Here is a 21,172-nt window from a genome sequence, read left to right on the forward strand (position 1 = left end):
CTCACTAGTCAGTAACTCTAATTTTCAGTGCAGTAATAAATTTAGTGAATTGGAATTTGGGAAGGTGAACAGTAAAATCAGCTGTTTTCAGCAATACTGAATGTGGTAATGCTTAAGGAATTGATGCCAGTGGGGTAGATTCACTAAACCCTGGTAAACATTATGTGTGCAGGCAGCACATGAAATGTTTGTAGAGCTTTACGCAAACTACATAAAACTAGGTTCACATGGAGCTGGATTGCCAATGACCAACTGCAGCAGACAGTGCAGTGAATGCTCCAGTGGTGCATTGTGGTTCATTTAGAGTCTGGAGCAGATGCGTTTCCACCACAGTTTTCTATGGGAAATGCGTCTGCTGTCCGGAAACATTATGAAGGCCTGATTTTTGCATTGCAGACCAACAGATCTTATAATAACTTAGGATCTGTAAACTGTTAGGTCTTATTGTGATGCATTGCGATTTCGGCAAAATGGTCAAACATTTTGCATTGTAATGTGAACTGAGCTCAGCACTTGTGTAATTTCCGTAACAAGAGCCATACATGGAATAACTACGTTGCCTGTGACACAAGCAACGGAGCAGGTTCGACACGTACGGAAAGCTTTATGTACAGTAGAATGCCTTTATAGTAAACTCCAAGGGACCAGGAAAAATAGTTTACTATATCGGAATTGTTCATACATTGTATATTTCTACAGACACATTTGCTGGAATCTGAGGACTGAGTTTACTATATACAGAGGTTTACTAAATCAGAGTTACTATAACGAGATTCTACTGTAGTTTGTTTAAAGATTGGTGAGCAGGCTTTAAACTTTGGGGGTTCCGGGACTAGCATGACGAGATGGAAAGAGATGGGGGAAGCCTCTGGAGGAGGTAGAAGCTTCCCTCTATTGAGGTAAGTATCATCATTTCTCTCCTTACATTGTCACAGGTTTGCTTTAACGTACTTTATTTATCCTTATGTGGCTTAACTCATCTTATCTCATCGGTTTCCATTCAATTAACTTTCTCCCCAGGAGAAAATTTTCATCTCCTCTACAAAATAACTTTTCATTACCTAACAACTAAACAAAAGTAAAGATGGTTAAAGTAAACCTATAATGACAAAAACAGCCCCTGGGTGTATTTACCCCGGTAGGTGGAAGGAAAGCATATAGAAATATACCCTCTGTGTTTTTAGAGAGTTTAGCCTGTGTATTTCCCCCTCATCTGTGACTAATCACAAGTGTTATTTGATCCCTCAGCCGTGTCAGCTCAGGAATCACAGCAGCCTCGGCAGAGAAGCATATGTTGGGCACGGGGTGGTGCTGCTAGTAAAAAATATTGGATGTACATCACCAATATTTTACTATGCTTTTACCTGACATCCATTATCACTTGAATTCTTCACGCATGGGCCCATATGCAATTCACTTTTTCTCCTGACTTTTCTACTAGGTGTTTAATTAAAAACGTGTCAATAAAATGCCATTTTAACCACCAGCAAGAAAAAAAAAATACTCCAAATAATTTTAATAGCACTTTGTCATCTTTTTTTTTTCTTTACCTTTTCCATCGCAAAGTCCTGAAAAGTTGTTCTAAATCAAAGATGAAAAATGATATTGTAATGATCCGCTCAGCTGGCTGCACAGGCAGACAGCTGATTGACCATTCCTCTAGTCTGTGGGCTGCAGGTCTCGGGAAGAGAGACCTGTCTTCACTTTGCAAGTTTCTGACCTGTTCTGCTGCTGAGGAATTTGCATACATTTTGTTTCTGTACTTGGATCACACTCACTCTGGCAGAAAGAGCAGTGGATCCTTCTAGATCTGCTTCAGTACTTGGATCACACTTGCTCTGGTGAAAAAGAGCAGTGGATCCTGCTAACTCTGTTTCCCTACTTGGTTCACACTCGCTCTGGCGGAAAGAGCAGTGGATCCTTCTTGTCCTGTCCCTTTGTGTTTGTGTGTCGTTGGTTAGTTAGGGTGGCGTGCTTGTCTCTGTTGCGCTTATCGTGCGGAGACCGCGCAGTAAACGCGTTCATTGTTGCGAATGAGTGCGGTGTTCGCGTTTAGCTAGCGTTTATTTTCCTTATCTTCTCATTGTTGTTTGCTGTGCCTTTGCTACTCTCGTGCTCTGCCCTGCTCAGTCTTGTGTCACTTCTGGCAATCTCCTCTCTCGCGATTGCGTTCCAACTTTGTTTCTGCTGTTGTGTGTTCACCGTCGCTGGTTGGCGACTAGATTGGTGCATACCCATACATTCTGTCCCTGTGCTCATTCTCATTGGCAATCGCATCTCTTGCGATTGTGATCTCACTCGGTTTCCACTGTTGTGTGTTCGCCGTCGCTGGTTGGCGACTAGATTGGTGGACATACATACTTTCCTTCTCTGTGCTTATTCTGTCTGTCTCACCTGGTCTTCATGGTGGTGTGTTCATCGTCGCTCTGGTGACTAGATTGGTGGACGCACATACACCTTGTCTCTGTGCTCTCTCTCTTTAAGGGCTATCTTGCCCTGCATTGCTTCCCCTCGTACAATTCCTATCTGGCATCTGTGGCTGGGCAGAGGATCTGTTCCTCTGCACTCCACAGCTCCACCTGCCGGCAGGAATTCCCCTCTACAGGTGCAAAGCACCATTACTTGGTTCTCTCCGATTATACGCTTGTGGAGGATTTCCGCAGTGTCAGCGCGCATCTTGTGCGCTGACCACGGGAATAATTCCACAATCGTTACAGATATCCTTGGAGAAAACTCAGGAGAAAACGTTAATTGCATATAGGCCCATATGCTATTCACTTTTTCACCTAAATTTTCTCCAAGGAGATAATTTTTCATCTGCTGTTTAAAATAACTTTTCAGCATTCTACAGTTATCAAAAGTAAGTAAAAAAGTAGTGTGGAGTAAAAGATATTTTATTTGTATGGTATGAAAATATCACCTAGGAGAAAACTTAGGAGAAAAAATGAATTGCATATGGGCCTTAGTGTCTAACTTTACACCCGCCTAATGCCTAACACTAACCCCTTACTCCTTTCAAGTGTCTAAAACTTAACTCCCCCTCCTAACTCCTATCACTAACCCAAATAACCTCTAGTTATAGCAGCATCAGGCACCCAACTCACCGTTTGGCGCCTAATTACCGATAATTTGTTGCTTATTAGAGGCCCAAATGACCTGATCCATTCTTATCACCCCCTTTACATAAGGAAATGAGACTTTGTAGTTCACAGAATGTAGATGCTGTTGAGCAACTGTAAGAACTAAATTTCCATATTGGAAACTAGCAAGCAGGAGAGGTCTTAAGCCTGTATAGAGAGCATTATAGCTGCAGGCAGGCAGGGCTACACAATCTTTAAAACTCGCTTCCAAAGGTAATACCCGTAATTTACAGTAATCAACATGATTGCTTTCAAAATTTGCCTTGTTCAGGTTTAGGTTTCGTTGTGCTTTAAAGTAAATCTGTGTTTACTGCTTGTTGATAAAATGTGTTGTCGGAAGTTCGATCAAGGCTTCTGGCTTTCTAGCAAATACAGTCATTTATCTGAACTTTTCCCCTTAAAGGAATAAGTAGTGCTCCATTGTTCTCTGTCACACACTACAGTATTGGTATAAATGCACTTTATTAGCATCTTTAAACCTTAAAGTGTACCCTAGTGTGGCATGATGAGATAATCATGTGTGTTTACAGTGCAAAACATATATAACCAGGCAGTTTTACTTATTGTATTTTGCTGCCTGAATCAGTTAATGTCTAGGCATGGAAGTGACAGCTTCTGTCTTGTCAGTGCCTTGTCGGGAATATAATAAACTTCGCTGATAAGCAAATTACAGCCATAAACGTTTTCCTGGCAGAATACAACTTCCGAGAGCAGGGGGCATAGTAAAAGGTCAATAGTCCATGTGTTTTCATTTATGGACACTTAATAGTCTGCCACTGAGCAGAATCAACAAAACATTAACTCTACTACTTTGTAAATGTTTAAATATACCGTAAAACAAAACTATGGGATATCTAAAAAAGGGTCATTTTTAGAAGTAGGAGGATAAATGCAATTGTTTATCTCATCAGTGTATTGTCACCTTAAAGCGGTATTGTCACCATAAAAATCAAATTTCAAAAGCAACTGGTCTGAGTGTAGTAAGTGATAAAGATGCTAATCCTGCATTCAAAACTTTTTTCTGCTGTTATGGTTTGGAGTTATTACATACTATAGGAGCACTGGCCCTAGTGCCAAACAGTGCCAAAAAGTTAAATGCTGGGAGTTCTTTTGAATGCTGGGAGTTCTTTTGAATGCTGGGAGTTCTTTTGAATGCTGGGAGTTCTTTTTATCTATAATATATTCCTCCTCTTCCATTTATTTCCCTGCCTAGCTGATCACTTGTGTTTACAAGCAAGGCTAGGGTGACTCAGTGATTGGATGTGTAAATAAAAAAAAAGACTCTGGGAAGAGGGCAGCTAATGAATACACAATGAGCAAGAGAAAGGAGGGGGGAAAAAAGAGTCAGGGAGGATATGATGTCAGCATTAGCTTGGCAAGATGGCTACTGACTAGAATAGGATTTTCTGCTTTTACTTTGTAAAATTCATGGGAATCATTACATGGATAGCACAATACATCTGTTATGTAAGTAAAAGTAGTATTTATCTACTTATATATGTGTTTTTTATCTCTAGGTTAGCATGAGTGTTGCTTGTTCTTTAAGGCCCTTAAGAGAGGGAATCTTTGTTGCAGCCAGTCATTCTACCTTTATGCTCCTCCATGCTCATTTTTAAATGGCAGATTTAAAATTGTCCGCTAATGACTTATATTGTAGCAGATGTAGATGTACAATAAAGTGTACTTGAGGTGACATGTAACGTGATGAGATAGATGTGTATGTAGAGTGCCAAGCATACAAATAACTATGTGGTGTCCCTTTTCTTCTTTTTTTCTGCCTGAGAGAGTTAAACAAATGGTATGCAAGTGACAGCTTCTCTCCAGTTAGGATCTAGATGGACTATAGTGACATCCTCACAGATAAGGAATTTCATCCATAAAACTAATTCCTGGCAGAGAACAGCTTCTTCTTGCAGGGTAGCAATACTAAGGTTAATAGTTCATGTGTTTAGACTAGAATTCTAATATGAGTACAGGTGTCTCCTGACACCACTGGTGACATTGTCGGTGGTCCATCATGTTTGATTACTAATGACCCAGCTCTATTGTCATTCTATTGTGGATATTCATGTGGTCTACCCCTTTTCCTCTTCATTGAACAGAACAGCTTGCCATACATCTTTATTATTCTTATTATTCCCAGAAAGTTTCTAGGTAGGCTATTGAATGTGTGCACATAACTCCGATGAGATGGCACATGGAGCCCACTAGATTAGCTTAACAAGGGGTGCCAGTGGGTACAGTACCAGTCAACAATTTGGTGACACTTTCTCATTAAATGTTCTTTATTTATGTATTACATAAATTGTAGGTCAATATTGAAATTTCAAAACTTTGCAATTATGTAGTAGAATTATGTAGTGAACACAAAAGCAACAAAAAACATAGAATATGTCTCAGATTTTTTAAAATAACTAACTTGTGCTGTAATGCCAGCCTTGCACACTTACACACTTCTGGAATTATCTCAATCATTAAGGTGTACCAGAGATTAAAAAATAAAAGCATTTATACTTTCCTTGGGCTTCCTCCAGCCCCCTTTAGGCCATGAGCTCCCTCGTTGTCCTCCCGGGCTGCTTCAATCCTCTGCTGGCGGGTGGAATATTGGGGCTGTCGGGGGAGTGGTAGAAGAGGCGAGGGAGCCCACAGCCAGAAGGGGGCTGGAGGAAGCCCCAAGTAAAAAATACTTTTATATTTTTGTCTCAGGATTCCTTCAAGTAGTCATCTGGAAAGGCTTTTAGTTCACAGTTGTCCATTGTGAGAGTTATCTTCTGAGATTTCTTGTGATATTAATGTGTTTGAGACCATCAGTCGTGTTGTGCAGAGGTAGGGTAGGTATACAGTGAATAGCCCTTTTCAACTACTGACCTACTCCACTGACCTACTCCATCTTATCAGCGCTCAGTGGCTTGAAACAAAAAGAGGCACTTAGAATCACCATCCAGTAGTCTGGCAAGCGTCAAGTAGACTGTCCCAGAGTCTCAATAAGTTTCCTCAATGCTCAGCCGACATGTCAAAGAAAAGGGAGACAAAAAGGCACATAGCGTAATCCGGTATTGCACAGAAATTGCCCGTCACCACATCCAGAGTGAACAGAACACCTTGTGCTGGGACACACTCCCCCCTATGTGCCCGCACTCACCCGGACAGCCTCCAACAAATCCGGAGGTATGGATGTATAGCGTAGTCAAGGGGATAGGGATCAATTCAGTCCACCACGATCAGTTTCTATAACTCAAGGAAGCGCCATATAGTGTAAAACCATTTAATGTAGTATAGGTAAAAAAGTATCAAACTCACAAGCAGAGGTAGTCAGAAAGCATGTAATCACATGAGTGGTAGCAGTCCCGAGTTGTTTTTCCATTAGCGCAGCTTTCTATTTAATTGTTATCTACTCCATCTTATGACAAGAATCACTCAACCAAATAAACAGAAATGACAGACCATCATTACTTTAAGACATAAAGGTCAGTTAATCGGGAACATTTCAAGAACTTTGAATGTGTTCTCAAGTATAATGATGAAACCCATCAAATGTTGTGGTGGTTCTCATTAGGACAGCTCCAGGAAAGGTAGACCAAGAGTTGTTTCTGCTGCAGACAATAAGTTTGTTAGAGTTACCAGCCTCAGAAACGGCAAATTAACAGATTAGAGCCCACACAAATTCTTCACAGAGCTCAAGTAGCAAACACCTCTCAACTCAGAGAGGAACTGTGTGAATCAGACCTTTATGGTCCAATTGTTGCAATTAAGCTATTACTGTAGTGGGAAGAAGAAGAAGAGAACTGATTGGGCCAAAAGAAAAAAAAATGGAGTTATCATTAGACCAGTGGAAATCTGTACTTTGGGTTGATTTCTCAACACTGTAGATTTTTTTATTCTACCAGCCATATCTGTGTGAGTTGCAGAAAAGGTGAGCAAATGGTTTCTACATGTGTGTAGGAGGAGGAATGATGGTGTGAGCTTGCTTAGTTGTTGACACTGTTTGGGATTAATTCAAAATTCAAGGAATTCTTAACCAGCATGACTACCACAGTATATTCTTCAGCGACATGTCATAGCATCTTGTTTGTGCCTAGTATAACCATTGTTTGTTTTTGGAACCAGACAATGACCCCAAACACACATTCAGGCTATGTAAGGCATATTTGACCAATAAGAGAGTGAGTAGTCAGATGACTTTGGCTTGCACAATTATCTGACCTAAACCCAGTTTAGATGGTTTGGAATAAGCTAGAGTGAAGGCAACGCAGCCAAGTGCTCATCACCTCGAGAAACTTCATGAAGCTGGTTGAGAGAATGCCAGAAGTATGCAGTGCTTTAATCAAAGCAGAAAGTGGCTTTGAAGAATCTAAACTATGTATACAGTATAAACTTATTTTAGTTTGTTGAACTGCATGAGTCCATATACAGTATGTTCCTTCAAAATGTTAATGATGCTAATCTCTTGATCTACAAGTTTGCTATCATTTTCATAGTAGTGAAAATAACTGTAAAGTAATATTTGTCCTAAAGTGTAATATTTTTTTTCTTCATTTACTCACCTCAAATGATGACAAAAGTGCGTTTTAATGCTCTGGACTGTTCCCTTCATGAACACAAACATTTGCAAAAAAATCTAGGAAAGGTATTGATGAACTGGGAAAAGATTTAAGAACCTGATCTCATGTCATCGTTTTGCACACTTTAAGTGTTTTACACTCTTTCCTTGCAGTGCGAGAGTCTAAGGTTTGAACCTCATCCAAGACACCACACTTTTTATTTTCCATATTTGTGTGAGGTTTTTTTCTGGGCACTTCAATGTCCTCCACATCCAAAAAACTACTGCTAACTTAATTGGCTTTCCCAAAAAGTGGTCTTAGTCTACAGTAGAGACTATAACTGTGAAAGGCCGGAGAGCTTGAGCTCCCCTGAGGGACGTTTAGTGACATGGAGTATTTGATGTAGTCTGGAAACACTGAATATTTTCACCATTATATAATTGTATAATAATAATGCCACTAGAATATGCATAATGTCTATAAATGTAATCATGTTTCTGTGGTACACAACTAAAGACTCATACACACCTACCAACAATCGGTCCTGCTTTCTTTCAAACTTGTCTGTTGGAAGATAAGTTGGGTGTGTGCACAGCTGGCAAACAACCAGATGACCAACTGATAACAGGTTGTTTGCCAGATCCAACCGGTGGATCAATCTGACCAACTATCAGACAGGTTGGAATGTGTACAAGGCTTTTTAACAACTTTTTTTGTTTTTGAATGCTGACATTATGTGAGGTATGTCATTTAGCTTGCACACATAGTATTTAAATGAGTCGGTTGTTTAGTTGGTTGGCGTGTGTGTTTATGTACTTGTCAGGTAAACAACTTGTTGTGTGGTTGGTCATATTGTGCGTTTGGTGGTTGTGATGATCCGCTCAGCTGGCTGCACAGGCAGACAGCTGTTTGTCCATTCCTCTAGTCTGTGGGCTGCAGGTCTCTGGAACAGAGACCTGTCTTCCCATTGCAAGTTTCTGGTCTGTTCTCTTGCTGGGGAATTTGCATGCATTCGTTATGCAAATCCCCTACCTGCCTTTTTTGATGACTGGCACTATAAGAGCTTTATGTTTCCCAGAAGGCTTTGCTGGTCATTTCCTTTCCATGGTCTGTTCCTGATGGACACTGCTGGAGTGTCAGCCATTGCTATCTAGTATAGTTAATTCCTGGGGGTTGCTTTAGGCTCCCCTTCTAGCCCAGTCAGGTTGTATTATCTGTATTGCCTGTTCTGTCTTGTCTTGCCTGTTGCCATTGTCCTGCCCCAATGGTGGTCGACAGGAAATGGTTCTGATCTCTGTTCTTGGAGTATAGCTGGTGCAGCGGTTGCTAGCAGCTATCTCTTCTGTTCTGTCTCCTGGGATCGTGCTAGCTACTTTTCGCTAGCGCTGGGGATCCTTCTGTTCTGTCTTCTGGGATCGCGCTAGCTACTTTTCGCTAGCGCTGGGGATCCTGCTGTTCTGCTACTCTGTACCTGGATCACGCTAGCCACTTTTCGCTAGTGCTGTGGATCCTATCTCTCGTTTGTCCCTGTTTTTGTGTGTCTGTCTTGTCCGCTACGCTTGCTGCAAGCTCGGTGAGGTAACCGTTAAGCAAGCGCTCGCGTCCTCTGTTTCATGTTTGTCTGTTAATGGTTAGTTAGGCGTGCTTGTCTCTATTGTGCTTATCACGTGGAGATCGCGCATAACCGTGTGCACTGTTGCGAATGAGTGTGGTGTTCACGGTTAGCTAGCGTTTGTTATTTTCCGTATCTCCTTATTGTATTTGCTGTGCCTGTGCTACCCTCGTATTCTATTCTGATCTGCCTTGTGTCACGTCTGGCGATCGCACCTCTCGCGATCGCGTTCCTATTTCGTATCTGCTGTTGTGTGTGCGCGGTCGCGGGGTGGCGACTGTATTGGCGCACACACATACAACCTATCCCTTTGCTCAATCTCATTCGCAATCGCCTCTCTTGCGATTGCGTTCTGCGCTTCGTACAATTCCTGTCTGGCACTTGTGGAGGTACAGAGGATTGGTTCCTCTGCACTCCCTAGCGCCATCTGCCGACAGGAATTTCCCTCTACAGGTGCGTAGCACCTTTTGCTGGATGCCTGCAAATATACGCTTGTGGAGGATTTCCGCCGTGTCAGCGCACGCGTTGTGCGCTGATCACGGAGAAAGTTCCACAATCGTTCCAGTGGTGCATTAAGTTGGAGTCGTGCGTATGAGCCTTAAGAAACTAAGAAGTACACTAGTTAATTAATACAAAAAGAGACACAAAGAGCCCAATATAGTGTAGTATGTACTGGTAATATCGGTGTGACAAAGTAAGTATATGATATCAATACTCACAAACCAGGGTTACCTTCCAGACAACCACTTTGAAGACAGGTGGTGAGATTAGACCTGCCCCCACTCAGGATTAAGAAGTCTCTCTCTGTAGATCAGAAAAAATGGGGCAACACCCCTACACCAAGGGTGGAGTAAGAACATGTACAGGCAAGCAGAGGCGCCAATAGGATAAAAGTCGATAAAAAGTTTAAAAAAATCGGGGGAGGCCGAGGTGGATTTCCCTCCTCCAAGTAGACACAACAAACTATTAGTAGAGTTCAACCAAATATTTTTTCACATACTTCAGAAAGTGCAATGCATTTCGCAGGCATATCCCGCTTCCTCAGCTTATGAACGGAGCATACAACTCATGTAGATCTAGTACAAAGCAAAGTGCCTCTGTGTTAATTAATTAATGACTGTGTTAATTAATTAATAACTTCTGGAATAGAAATAATGCCCTTTTCTACCCCTTTTCATAACAATGAAAATACATTTGGTAGATAGATAGATAGATAGATAGATAGATAGATAGACCATTCTAGTTGTCGTTATCATTTTGAGTATCCAAATGAACCCCTTGCTCTATTCGTCAGGTGCCAAGAAGCTTTTTAGAGATAGATAGCTTGAATTTTACGGTTTGTATGCTTATAATTCCTGTATTTCCGTTACATTTATTATTACTATTTCTAGAAAATGAAAGAGAATTGCAGAAGCTGAGGCTCTCCTGGATTCACCCCTTCCCTGAGCAGCTCAGAGGTTGAAGTCTGGAACAAAAGAGCAATTATACCACCAGGACATTCCAGGTATGCGGAGAATCATTTATACTTAATGAATATCTCTTTCTGAGCCTCAGAGATGCTCCGGACTTCTGTGCATCCTTTAAAACATGAACCTTTAAATGATGAAATGTGCTTTCCATGCCTCTGATTAAACATGTATTCCTGAGGAAAACAAAATGAGCCAGAGTATTATTAGCATCACTCACATGACACAACCAAGCTCCTCTAATAACTGGATAGTTAGGAAAAAGAAGCAAGTGAAACTATCACAGTCTGAGCTACCTTACTGCTTCTGTGACACCTGGCGGATATGTGTGGGGGACAGACAGGAGATCTCCAACATTCCGATATGTCTTCTATTTAATGAGGAATGCTCTTAGAGGCCTTACAGTTTGATAGGTGTTAGTCTATGTATTTTAAGTATACTGCTTTTAAAATTAAAGTGAACCAGAGGCGAACCTCGGGTAAAACACCCCACATACCTCAGCCATCTTTAGTCAAGCGTGTGTACGAGACTTTAGACTGATATTTACACTACTGGATGAGGGTCTACTGAGCAGGGCCAGTTCTAGACTTTTTGCCACTTGAGGCAAACCCGTGAGGATGCCCCCTCCCCTTTGATAGGTACCTGGAGGAGGTTGCGGCCAAGAAGGGGGAGCAGCAGGCACAGCGGTGGGGAGGGGAGTCAAACCCCCCTTACGCACCTGGGGCTCCCCCATCTGTACTCCCCCTCCAGCTATTTTTGGTAAATTTACAGCAGGCAGGTAGCAGGAAAGCAATTACTCACTTACTTCCTTACTTGCGTTCCACCACTGTACTTCAGTGGGCAGCATTGCAGGAAGTGACGCGGTGAGCGGTGGAATACAAGTAAGGAGGAAGTTAGTAATTTCCTGCTCGCTGCGTGTCCTAAATTTAGTGAATAGCTGGAGGGGGGGGGGGGGCACGGATGGAGAGCCCCAGGTGAAGGAGGGGGGTCTGACCCCCCTCCCCACTGCTGTGCCCGCTGCTTCCCTTTTCCTGGCTGCTACCCCCTCCAGCTTGGCAGACCCCCCCCCCCCCCCACTGCCAGGCAGGCACTGCCCACTCACTTCCGCCACCTGATGAATTTGTCTCACCCCGCCTCATGGGCAGCCCGGGGCTGCTACTGAGGTCTACTGGAAAACTCTTGAAATCATTGGCTGGGGTAGGGCTGCTTGTGTGATTGTTCTATAACAGACAGACAAGAAATAAAACAGCTACACTCTCTCAACCCATATGAAGGTGCAGGAGTGCACAGGTTTGGAAAACACCTGTCTCTTCATTGCCATATATCCCTAATGGGCATGTAGATGTCTGAAGAGCACCCTTCCTGCAGTAATGGAAATTGTGCTCTCTGAGATTTCCCATCCATCTTTCATGTCACCTCTCTTAACCACCAGTTTCCAACCCCCTTACCCACCACTGCTCTGCAGAGCAATATCTCTCCAGCTCAAGTGTGAAAGAAATCTAATGCTGCGTACACATGCCAGAGTGAACTGGGCCTTGGTGGACAATAAAGACCGCCTTGGTCAAGATTCATGAGTCAACCCAGTGTGTGTACAGCGGCTGCACAATGCCTGCTAAAGATCCAACATGTCAAGAAATCTCTGATGCCCGAGCAGTGCCTGATCATATTGTTCACCCCTGCGCACTGGAATACACTCCGTCATATGTTGCTCGTTCTCCCTCCTCCTTCTTCCATAGCTACAAACATGTCACTAGCCTGGAGGCTGATGACACATCTGTACAGCGTCAGCACTAAGTTTCACTATTTAAGAGCTGCCTTTTCCCAGAAGCCCCAGGACTGTCAGGGCTTGGTCCAACCATATGCCACTATCATTCCAAACATTGCTAAAGGTGCCCATCAATGATACAGTCTTGATTGTACAATCTTGCCAAAGCTATGTAGTGGAAGGATAAATCAAGAGAATATACTTTGAATGGATACTTCAGGTAGTCCCCCAAGTGGTTACATTGTACAATCAAGATTGGTTAATTAGTAAGCACCTTAAAGAGAACCTGAGGTGGGCTCATAAAATTAAAAAAGACCCTAGACTACCTGATACAGGGGGCTGAGCGGATCAGGTAGCCGCCAAAACTGTCACTCTCCGCGGCTCCTGTGGGCCGCACTGGCCCACTTTCACTTTCGGGACCTCTGGGTCAAGGCACTGGAAGGAAAGATTGATTCTCACCTCCATCGTGCAGGGAGGCGGGGACGTGGCAGGGGGTGTGGCCAGGGAGAGAGCGCTGCCTAATGGCAGCTCTGGAAATCCTGCAGGAACCCCCCTAGTGGGCTTTTTGAACAGGGAGTCCCTCTACTCAATGTTTGCCCTCGAGATAGCGACAAATATTGTTGTTAATTTTGGGGGGCCATAGCCCGGCGGTGGGGGGGGGGGGTATAAAGTGGCAAAGTAGGGACACACAGGCATGTTATGAGGCAGAGAACATGCCTCTGTGTCCCATCTGCCCCTCTCTATGAACCGCCTCGGGTTCTCTTTAATGCTTCTTCAATCTCTCTGTGATCTCCTTTTCACACTTTGTGCCACTGCATACATACCATGTTGCCTTTGCATTAAGTTACATACATTGACTATTGGCGTGTTTGCATCTACATGGAAAGGCTTATATAATTTCTTGTTTCTTTGATGGTGATGATTTTAATCCAGAGCTGGTACTCTGTTTGCTGAAAGGAGTATTGCTTTTGCGTCCTGGAGGGGAAAATTACAATCAAATGCCTTCGAAAGGAGTCCTATAATAATTAATAGCACACTGAATAGGACATTAGAATCAATTGCTGTTTTTTTGATTAGGATTAATTACTGCAAGGGGAGTCATTTTATATTTTACTGCTGCAGTCCACAGAGACTTGGTGATCATTCACACACATAATAATCACAAGCATTTTAATGCACAATATTGAATAATGCGGAGGTAAAACTATATAAATGTGGGCTTTGGGGAACAGCCCATTAGTATTAAAGTGAGTGGCAGGCTATCTAACATTAAATCTTACAAAGAAAAACTATCCAGCTTACTAGGGGTGTGGTGTGGGGCATGGCAGGCATTGATGGGCGGGATTGAAGGCGCTAAAGGCCCCGATTCTCAAACATATGAGAAATCTGACTACATTTGCCTATGCCGGTGATAATACGTTAAAATGGGCACCATAATGTTAATTGTGGTGCTCAATAATATGGTATTTAGGCTGCCTGTGCCCGTTAATTAGTACACCCAGCAACAAAGGTGGCGGTTGTATTGGCACGTAATGCGGCGGGGGCAGGTAGGTTATGGCTAGGTATTGTCGGGGAGTTGGTTAGTGTTAGGCATCTTCAGGGGAGTTGGTTAGTGTTAGGCATCTTCGGGGGAGTTGGTTAGTGTTAGGCATTGTCGGGGGACTTGGTTAGTGTTAGGCATCAGAGGGGAGTTGGTCATTGTTAGGCATCTTCGGGGGAGTTGGTTAGTGTTAGGCATCTTCGGGGGAGTTGGTTAGAGTTAGGCATCGGAGGGGGAGTTGTTTAGTGTTGAGCAATGTCTGGGGAGTTGGTTAGTGTTAGGCATCGGAGAGGGAGTTAGTTAGTGTTGGGCAGGCATCTTCAGGGGAGTTGGTTAGTGTTAGGCATCGGAGGGGGAGTTGTTTAGTGTTGGGCATTGTCGGGGGAGTTGGTTAGTGTTAGGCATCGGAGGGGGAGTTGGTTAGTGTTGGGCAGGCATCGGAGGGGGAGTTGGTTAGTGTTAGGCATCAGAGGTGGAATTGGTTAGTGTTAGGCATCGGAGGGGGAGTTGTTTAGTGTTGGGCATTGTCGGGGGAGTTGGTTAGTGTTAGGCATCGGAGGGGGAGTTGGTTAGTGGTGGGCAGGCATCGGAGGGGGAGTTGGTTAGTGTTAGGCATCAGAGGGGGAGTTGGTTAGTGTTAGGCATCGGAGGGGGAGTTGGTTAGTGTTGGGCAGGCATCGGAGGGGGAGTTGGTTAGTGTTAGGCATCGGAGGGGGAGTTGTTTAGTGTTGGGCATTGTCGGGGGAGTTGGTTAGTGTTAGGCATCGGAGGGGGAGTTGGTTAGTGTTGGGCAGGCATCGGAGGGGGAGTTGGTTAGTGCTAGGCATCAGAGGGGGAGTTGGTTAGTGTTAGGCATCAGAGGGGGAGTTGGTTAGTGTTAGGCATCTTCGGGGGAGTTGGTTAGTGTTAGGCATCGTCGGAGGAGTTGGTTAGTGTTAGGCATCAGAGGGGGAGTTGGTCATTGTTAGGCATCTTCGGGGGAGTTGGTTAGTGTTAGGCATCATCGGGGGACTTGGTTAGTGTTAGGCATCTTCGGGGGATTTGGTTAGTGTTAGGCATCTTCAGGGGAGTTGGTTAGTGTTAGGCATCGGAGGGGGAGTTGGTTAGTGTTAGGCATCGGAGGGAGAGTTGTTTAGTGTTGGGCATTGTCGGGGGAGTTGGTTAGTGTTAGGCATTGGAGGGGGAGTTGGTTAGTGTTGGGCAGGCATCGGAGGGGAAGTTGGTTAGTGTTAGACATCAGAGGGGGAGTTGGTTAGTGTTAGGCATCGGAGGGAGAGTTGGTTAGTGGTAGGCATCGGAGAGGGAGTTTGTTAGTGTTAGGCATCGGGAGGTTGGTTAGGGGTAGGCCTCGGTACAGGGTCGGTTAGGTTTAGGCCTCAGTGGGCATCGGTTAGGTTTAGGCTTTGGGTGGGAGGATAGTTAAGGTTAGGCATCAGTGGTGGAGTCAGTTAGGGTTAGGCATCGAGAGAGAGGGCTGGTGTGAAAGTGGTTAAAGGAGCACTATGGTGAAAATTTTTTAAATTTAAAATATGTGCAAACATAGACAAATAAGAAGTGTGTTTTTTTTCCAGAGTAAAATGAGCCATAAATTACTTTTCTCCTATGCTGATGTCACTTACAGTAGGTATTAGAAATCTGACAGAAGCGACAGGTTTTGAACTAGTCCATCTCTGCATAGGGTATTCTCAGCAAGGCCTTTATTTTTTTATAAAGATATTCCCTAAAAAGTATTTAAACAATGATGCTGGCCAGCTTCCTTGCTCGCTACAGTTTTTTTTTTTGGCATTTTTGAAAATAAATAAATCCCTGAGAATCCCCCCAGAGAGAGATGGACTATTATTATTATTTATATAGCGCCAACATATTACGCAGCGCTGTACAGTGTATATATATATATCCTGTCACTAACTGTCCCTCAAAGGAGCTCACAATCTAATCCCTACCATTGCCATATGTCTATATTATGTAGTGTAAGTACTGTAGTCTAGGGCCAATTTTTTTAGGGGGAGCCAATTAACATATCTGTATGTTTTTTGGAATGTGGGAGGAAACCCACGCAGACACGAAGAGAACATACAAACTCTTTGCCGATAGTGCCCTGGCTGGGATTCGAACCAGGGACCCAGCGCTGCAAGGCGAGAGAGCTAACCACTACGCCACCGTGCTGCTCAGTACTAGGACTAGGCCAAAACCTGTTGCTTCTGTCAGATTTCTACTACTTACTGTAAGTGACAGCAACATAGGAGAAAAGTAATTTATGGCTCATTTTACTTTGGAAAACACGTACTTCTTAATTGTTTATGTTTGCACAGATTTTAAATTTTAACATTTTTCGCCATAGCGCCCCTTTAAGTTAGGCTGTAGTAAAATATAAAGATTGTTGATATTTTACTATCCGAATGAAGCTGCAGAACTGCGATTACTACAGCAGATTGAAAAAGCTGCAAGTAAAAATGAGGTCATAATTATGGGCGACTTCAACTTTCCAGACATTGACTGGGGTATTGAGGCTACCCATTCTGGTAAAAGCAGCAGATTTCTGGCAGCACTACAGGACAATTACTTGACTCAAATGGTAACGGAACCAACTAGGAGGAATGCGTTACTGGATCTGATCATTTCTAATAGACAAGATAATGTATCAAATGTGCAGGTTCAAGAACATTTGGGAAATAGTGATCACAACATGATAACGTTTGATCTGGTGACTGATAGGCCACGGGGCAGCGGGACCACTAAAACTATGAATTTTAGAAAAGCAAAGTTCAATCAAATTAGGCAGGCACTAAGTTTGGTGAACTGGGATAATGTACTACAAGGGAAGGACACTGAAGGGAAATGGCAAGCTTTTAAACGTATTCTCAATCAATATTGTAGTATGTATATCCCATATGGAAACAAAATGTCTAGGAATAAAAAAAGGCCTCTATGGATGAATAGAAAGGTTAGGGATAAAATGAAGAGGAAAAAGAATGCCTATAAGGTCCTAAAACAGGAGGGGACTGAGGCTGCACTAAGCAATTATAAGGAGTGCAAAAAAAATTGTAAAAAAGAAATTAGGCTGGCAAAGATCGAAGCTGAAAATCAAATCGCTAGGGATATCAAATCTAACCCAAAAAAGTTTTACAAGTACATCAACTCTAAAAAAAGAAAGGTTGACTGTATAGGAATCCTAAAGGATGAGGGTGGGAACTCAATGGTGGATGACCAAGGTAAGGCAGAGTTATTAAATGCTTTCTTTGCTTCTGTCTTCACAAAGGAAACAGCACTGTTGCAAATTACAGAGGCAGAAGAGTCTCAATCTTCTAACTGTAATATTAAATACTTAACGCAGGAAGAAGTAAAGGCAGGACTAAATAAATTAAAAATAGACAAGGCACCTGGCCCGGATGGCATGCATCCTCGGGTCCTAAGAGAATTAAGTTCAGTTATAGCTAAGCCCCTTTAGCTTATCTTTTGTGACTCTCTTGCAACTAGCAGAGTCCCAGTGGATTGGCGTACAGCCCACGTTGTTCCATTATTTAAGAAGGGCAAAAAATCTGATCCAGGAAATTATAGACCTGTAAGCTTAACATCAGTTGTATGCAAACTATTTGAGGGGTTACTAAGAGATACTATACATGACTTCATAGTAGAAAATAATCTTATTTCTCAGCATCAACATGGGTTTACTAAAGACAGGTCCTGTTTGACTAACATGCTCAGCTTTTATGAGGTAGTGAATGCTAATATGGATATTGGGAATGCTGTAGATGTGATATACTTGGACGTGCAAAGGCCTTCGACACTGTTCCCCACAGAAGTCTGGTGCAAAAGTTGAGGATGCAAGGACTGGGGAAGAGTTTGTGTGCATGGATAGGGAACTGGCTAATGGACAGAAAACAAAGAGTTGTGGTCAATGGATCGTACTCAAAATGGGAGACTGTTAGCAGTGGGGTCCCACAGGGGTCTGTACTGGGTCCAGTGCTCTTCAATTTATTTATTAATGACCTAGTAGATGCAGTAGTGAGCAATGTTGCTATTTTTGCAGATGATACAAAATTGTGCAGAATCATCAACTCTCAGGAAGATAGTGTCATATTGCAACAGGATCTGGATAGGATGGCTATATGGGCACATACATGGCAGATGAAATTCAATGTTGACAAATGTAAAGTCATGCATTTTGGTCGTACCAATGGTCTAGCACCATACAAAATAAATGGGATACAGTTGGGAACATCAAACTTGGAGAAGGACTTAGGAGCACTCATCGACAACAAGTTAAATAATCATACTCAATGCCAAGCCGCTGCAGCTAAAGCGAACAAAATTTTGGGATGCATTAAAAGGGAAATAAAAACTCAAGATGCTAGCATAATATTGCCCCTGTTTAACTCTCTAGTAAGGCCACATCTGGAATATGGAATTCAGTTCTGGGCACCACATTACAAAAAAGATATTGCAGTTTTAGAGCAGGTGCAGAGACGAGCTACAAAATTGATACGTGGGATGGAAGGTCTCGCTTACCAAGAAAGGTTAGCTAAACTGGGTTTATTTAGTCTAGAGAAAAGACGCCTTAGAGGAGATCTAATTAACATGTATAAATACATCAGAGGGCAATATAATAGCTTGGCGGATGAGCTTTTTGTCCCTAGGCCTTCTCAAAGGACTAGAGGACATGAGCTGCGCATGGAGGAAAAACGTTTTAGCCATTTATTTAGGAAAGGGTTTTTTACAGTAAGAGTGATTAAGATGTGGAATGCATTGCCAAAGGAAGTCGTTATGTCAAACTCTATACCTGCATTTAAAGGGGGCTTAGATGCTTTCCTTGCGTTGAAAGACATCCATGGCTACAATTACTAGGTTATGCCTAATGATGTTGATCCAGGGATTTTATCTGATTGCCATCTGGAGTCAGGAAGGAATTTTTCCCTTTTGGGGCTAATTGGACCATGCCTTGTAAGGGTTTTTTTCGCCTTCCTCTGGATCAACAGGGGTATGTGGGGGACAGGCTGGAGTTGTATTTTGTACTGGTTGAACTCGATGGACGTATGTCTTTTTTCAACCAAAATAACTATGTAACTATGAATTATGCAGAGATTCATAGTAGAATATCAGTAATTTACTGATATCGTACTTGCGCTATCTCCAGTGCCCAAATAATAATAATAATAAGTTCACTCAGAAAAGAGTCTTGATGTAACTAAAGTTTTTCTATTCCTTTTTCACATTGCATTATTTATATTTTTTATTCACTAATTGTTGAAAGTGTATTATGCAAAAAGGTAAGAGACCAGTATGGGGAGATAAGTCATAAGTGTGTTGAACCTATTACTATGTTTTCCGTAGCGCTTTACATTTACAAAACAAATATTGGGGAACATACTATATATACACGAGAAGTTCAAGACACTGTACAATCATGACATCCAGCAATACAAGTACAAATACATGCATAGTTAAAGTGTAAACTATAGTTACCTGTGGTGTGTTGTCCCGCAAAGCCGCCCCGAAGACCCGGCATCACTCCACCTCTGGCACCTGGCAGTAAATGGCTTGGCGTTTTTGTCCATGGAGAGTGGGGAAGCGGGGTGCCAGAAGTTGAGTGGGCATGTGGGGGCAGCCAGTGTCGGACTGGAAGCTGGAAAAGCTGAGAAAATGCACTTGCTGGCCAAGAGGCAGTAATCAGCGCTTTGGCTGCATTTAAACAAGGAAACGTTTTTAGATAGGATGACAAGACAAGACAAATAACATTTATATTGCGCTTTTCTCCTGGCGGACTCAAAGCGCCAGAGCTGCAGCCACTAGGGCGCGCTCTATAGGCAGTAGCAGTGTTAGGAAGACTTGCCTAAGGTCTCCTACTGAATAGGTGCTGGCTTACTGAACAGGCAGAGCCCAGATTCGAACCCAGGTCTCCTGTGTCAGAGGCGGTGCCCTTAACCATTACACTATGACAGTTCTGATGACGCCGTAAGTGCGGCGAAACTAGTCCCCCGCCTGGACGCCCCATATTACAACCAGCACTGCAAGACTGGATGCCATCTACTGCTGACAGTTCAGTAGAGGAAGTCCGCTCTACCTCTGATACCTTGTGCAAGGTGCTGGATACCGGACAGCAGAACAGGAACACAGAGAAGATGTCCGCACACTCGCTGGTATGGTCCAAGGGTTTTTATTTTAATCCAACTCGCAAATACAGAAAATTGGCTGACATGTTTCGGATAAGATCCTTACTCATAGCCTAGGCTATGAGTAAGGATCTTATCCGAAACATGTCAGCCAATTTTCTGTATTTGCGAGTTGGATTAAAATAAAAACCCTTGGACCATACCAGCGAGTGTGCGGACATCTTCTCTGTGTTCCTGTACTGCTGACAGTTCAATGGGACATCATATCCATCCCTAAGGAACACTCAATCCATGGACTTTTCAAACTCTTCATAACCAACAAGCCACGTGAGCCATCAAGATGGGTGAGATTGTTCCATGCTGGCAAATGATCGCTGTATAATCTTCTTGCCCATATGATAAGTGACATAATATATGTACCTTTACATCAGAGGATCTATGGCTGCGAATTGGCCTATAATGATTCTGATCTTAAAGATGAATGAGCTCAATGGGCAGGTTTAATCTGTGGATGCCTGGCTGCGATTGGGCCTTTGTTGTTACTAGCCACATGGACTGCTAAAGTAAAGAGAACCTATGACTGTTTTGGCTTTTGGCTTTTGGATTACAGTTGTTTCATAACCTTGAAAGCTCAACACATGCATATGTGGACTGTCTGCTTTTAACATGATAGCTCCAGTGAACTATAAGTCCAACTAACATCCTGCTTCACTCAGATGTAAAAACGCTGGTCTTTTTGAATTTTTGTTCAACTGGGGACGCCCAGGTTTGATATGGGGGACGCCCAGGTTTGATATGGACAGTTGGGAGGCAGTATAGCTGGGGGCGATCCTGGCGAGGGGACTTTTTAGCCATACAAAGGGCAATATATATGTGTGTGTGTTTTTAGGGGGGTGGTGTCCTTTTTGGGATAATGGTTTTGTGGGATTAAATAAATGCAATCAAATAGATGATTATGTAGGTTTTAGCTTCTAATAATGAATAACATTTTGGATATT

General features: G+C 42.9%; 1 protein-coding gene across 19 annotated transcripts in view; it reads left to right on the forward strand.

Moving 5' to 3' along the window:
* MYT1L (myelin transcription factor 1 like) overlaps positions 1 to 21,172 on the forward strand; it is a 703,503-nt gene that overhangs the window by 219,733 nt on the left and 462,598 nt on the right. For all 19 annotated transcript variants that reach the window (XM_068280353.1, XM_068280352.1, XM_068280366.1 and 16 more), the window contains one exon: positions 10,685 to 10,797. The gene's annotated coding sequence lies outside the window, so the exon portion shown is untranslated. The remainder of the gene's footprint in view (positions 1 to 10,684; positions 10,798 to 21,172) is intronic.

This window comes from Hyperolius riggenbachi, chromosome 4 (genome assembly GCF_040937935.1).
Source record: "Hyperolius riggenbachi isolate aHypRig1 chromosome 4, aHypRig1.pri, whole genome shotgun sequence".
Lineage (NCBI taxonomy): Eukaryota > Metazoa > Chordata > Amphibia > Anura > Hyperoliidae > Hyperolius > Hyperolius riggenbachi.